The sequence below is a fragment of the Crocodylus porosus genome, unplaced genomic scaffold (genome assembly GCF_001723895.1).
Source record: "Crocodylus porosus isolate Cpor-Errol unplaced genomic scaffold, CroPor_comp1, whole genome shotgun sequence".
Classification (NCBI taxonomy): Eukaryota; Metazoa; Chordata; order Crocodylia; family Crocodylidae; genus Crocodylus; species Crocodylus porosus.
In genome coordinates this window covers 149,787,756-149,788,230 of record NW_017728906.1, presented here as the reverse complement: position 1 = coordinate 149,788,230, position 475 = coordinate 149,787,756, and the positions used below count along the sequence as shown (strand labels likewise).

The 475-nt window shown below is 72.0% G+C and overlaps 1 protein-coding gene across 1 annotated transcript in view; it reads right to left on the bottom strand.

Moving 5' to 3' along the window:
- SLC25A30 (solute carrier family 25 member 30) overlaps window positions 1–128 on the bottom strand; it is a 22,740-nt gene extending 22,612 nt beyond the window's left edge. Inside the window, exon 1 of the mRNA XM_019529899.1 lies at window positions 37–128. The gene's annotated coding sequence lies outside the window, so the exon portion shown is untranslated. The remainder of the gene's footprint in view (window positions 1–36) is intronic.
- Window positions 129–475: the final 347 nt, after the last annotated feature.

Here is a 475-nt window from a genome sequence, read left to right as displayed (position 1 = left end):
AGAGCAGGTCACGTGGGTGCCTCGCCCGCCACATACCGGAGCTCCCCGCTGCGTCCCAGGCCGCCCCGCGCAGCACCCGGACCCTCGCCTCCCCTCGGCGCCTCCCCGCGCGGCTCTGAGCCGGCAGCGCGCCGGCCGCTCACCCTCCTACCCCGCCCCTCCCCCGCACCCAATCAGCGGCGGCGCGAGCGAGGCACCACCCCCAACAGTCACGCAGGGGCGGAGCCAGCGCTCAGGCACCCGGGCTCCGGCAGGGGTGTAGCCCTAGTTCTTCTGTGGGCACGTGACGTCACCCTGCCGCAAGCCAGGGCGTCAAGCCCCAGCAGCGGCCGAGGGGCGCTTCAGCGCCACCCCCACTGCCCGCGGGTCTGGCGCCTCGCACACAGTCTGGCCCGCACTCGTGTTCCCTTTATGCCACCAGCAAGGGGGAGAGAGGAATCCTTTCCCCGCATCCAGAGCTGGAAACTGTATTGCA